Source organism: Arachis ipaensis, chromosome B6 (genome assembly GCF_059453495.1).
Source record: "Arachis ipaensis isolate K30076 ecotype BB chromosome B6, ASM5945349v1, whole genome shotgun sequence".
Classification (NCBI taxonomy): Eukaryota; Viridiplantae; Streptophyta; class Magnoliopsida; order Fabales; family Fabaceae; genus Arachis; species Arachis ipaensis.
The window spans coordinates 75,998,524-76,001,294 of record NC_142441.1 but is presented as its reverse complement, the minus strand read 5'-3'; the positions used below and the strand labels follow the sequence as shown (position 1 = coordinate 76,001,294).

The window sequence follows — 2,771 nt, the reverse complement described above, 5'->3', positions numbered from 1 at the left end:
CTACCATTTTGGGATCAGGTTCCAACTGCCTCCTGGGCTTCCTTGCAAGTTGTGGAAATGGAATAGGAATGGCGTTTTCTACAGTGTCTGTGCCCTTTGGTGCTTCTTCCTGTGATTGAGCTTCTTCTTCTTCAGTCATGTCATATATATCCTCTTCCTTCTCAACATCTTCTATTTCCACTACCTCTTCAGCTGAGGCGTGTTCTGGTGGGTTTGGCTCTTCCTGATTCCTCTCTTGCAATGTGGTTCCGGACCTTAGGATGATGGCATTAATGCCACCCTTTGGATTGGGTAATGGTTGAGAGGGGATTCCACTAGAGCTCAAAGGCTGGTTATTAGAGTTATTCATTGATCCAATCTATGAGACAAGAGCTTGCAAGGTAGAGTTCAGACCATTTAGAGTAGAAGTAAAGTTGTTTTCCATGGCCTGTTGTCTCCGATCAATAGATTGTAGTAACTCATCATTAGAAGATGAAGAAGGACAAGTGATCTGAGAGGACTACTGTTGGTTGTGCTGTGATCCTTGGAATTGCCTCAGGTGAGGTGCTCTGTAAGGTTGGTTCTGGTTCTGCTTCCTGTTATTGTTATTATTCCACCTCTGATTTTCCTGATTGTCTCTGCCTCCTCTGTTATTGTTGTCCTTCCAGCCCTGGTTAGAATTATCTCTCCAACCTTGGTTCAAATTGTCCTGCCATCCGTGGTTGTAATTGCCACCTTGATTGTATCCTTGATTGGGATAGTCATAGAAGTTATGAGTGGCTGCCACAATGTTGTCTTCTTGCTGGAGCTGCGGACATTCATCAGTATAATGGCTATTATCATCACGGATTCCGCACACTCTCTGTGGGACTAACTGTTGTCTTTGCTGTGGTGGAGAAGGTTGAGCTTGCTGAACTTATTGTTGATTCAATTGCATCTGCTTCAGTAAGTTGGTCATTTCACAGATACTCTGAGTTAGAGCAGCAGTCTCTCTGCTAGAGGATACTTCTGCAATAGCTTTTGGACGGCCTTATTTCTGCCTGTGATACCGAGTAGATTTAGCTAAGTCGCTGATCAATTGCCATGCCTCATCAGTGGTCTTGTACTTTTTCATAGACCCATTGCTAGCACTTTCCAATGTGCTCTTATCTTGGGGCTTCATGCCCTGTGTGACGTAGCCGAACAACACTATCTTGTCAATCATATGGTGGGGGCATGCTTCCATAAGGTTGTTAAAGCGCTCCCAGTATTCATAGAGAGTCTCGGATTCGTCCTGAAAAATCATGGAAATGTCTTTCCTTAGTTTGTCAGTAACTTCAGCTGGGAAGAATTTTTCCAAAAATTCTCTTCTGAGCATATCCCAGTCAAAAACAGTTGCTGCGGGTTGAGTGTAGTACCACTCTCTTTCTTTTCCCTCAAGAGAGAACGGGAAAGCTTTCAACAGAATAGAAGTTTCATCTGCACCATCACGCCTGACAGTCGAACAGGCTGCTTGGAAATCCCTAAGGTACTTGATAGGCTCTTGAGCAGGTAGGCCATGAAACTTAGGCATCAAATTGAGTAGTGCAGTCTTTATTTCAAAGTCTATAGCCACTGCTGTGTGATGCGCTTGAAATAGTTGCATTGTAAAATCAGGGGCTCCAGCCTCCTGGATAGTAATTCTCCTAGGTACTGCTATGTCACCTACACGTAAATCACCCGAATCAGCAGAAAGGGAGCTTGTTTCTTCCTCAAGTGACGTTTCAGATTCGCCCTCAGAGAGGACTAACTGACGCCGAGCTTGCCTTATTCCTGAGATAGTTCTTTCAATCTCAAGATCAAATACTGGCAAGCTTGGATCAGGAAGTTAACACGTCATTTAACGAAAGAAACATGCAGCTCATAGTAGCAAAATAAAATAAAATGCAAATAAATAAAATCCAATCAATAATTTAGCACTCCATTGCAACTCTCCGGTAACGGCGCCAAAAATTAACATGGCAGAAATTGGCGAGTTAAGAAATTGTTATAAGAGATACGTTGCAAGTACAGTTCTTAACCAACCAAAAATCCACTTATCAATTTAGAAGGGTTGTCACAAAATTAAAATTAAAATCAAAATACTGGGAGTATGAATACCAGGTCGTCTCCCAGCGAGTTGCAGAAAGATGTGCTACTTTATTAATCAGATATTTTCAAAAATGGTTTGAGTTGATAAACAGGAAATTAAATTAGAGAATTTATGTAATTTAAATAAAAAACTTGACTGGGAGTAGATTAGTTGGAAGCCCTATTCTTGTTGGAGTACTCTCAAGATTAATTGATATTTTAAGGTTGTTCCGCTTAGTTACCCTTTACTAGGTAGAGGAAAGTCAAGCAAGTTGGAAAGCTATTTCTAATCACAAGTCCTAATCCTCTCCCTTGGAAAGGACTAGTGTCAATGACTAGAGGGCGATCCAACAACAAACCCAATTACAATTTTTCTCTTGAGTAATCCAACTCAAGGTTTCCTTTCAATCATCCCCCAATCAAGTTATGGAACTACTCGCTCATTATGAATCAAAAGGAAGAGAAATACTAAAAGACATAATAAATAATAATCAAAAGGATCAATTAAAAATAAAAATAGTCCTTGTATAAATAAATTCTAGAAATAATCCAACAGTAACTCTGAGTAAATAAAAGACATGAAAGAGTAAGTGACAAGTAAGAAAACAAACTAGAAAAATGAAGTCTTGGCGGAGGTAATAACTCTTCTCAATATCCCAATCCAAAAAGCACTAAAAACAAAATCCTAAGAACTATCAATGTGT

At 40.2% G+C, this 2,771-nt stretch overlaps 1 non-coding gene across 1 annotated transcript; it reads left to right on the top strand.

Moving 5' to 3' along the window:
* The first annotated feature begins 1,177 nt into the window (after positions 1–1,177).
* On the top strand, positions 1,178–1,285 carry LOC148561394 (small nucleolar RNA R71). The gene has a single exon (XR_015888129.1). It is a non-coding gene; the product is annotated as a small nucleolar RNA R71 (small nucleolar RNA).
* The last annotated feature ends 1,486 nt before the right edge of the window (positions 1,286–2,771 follow it).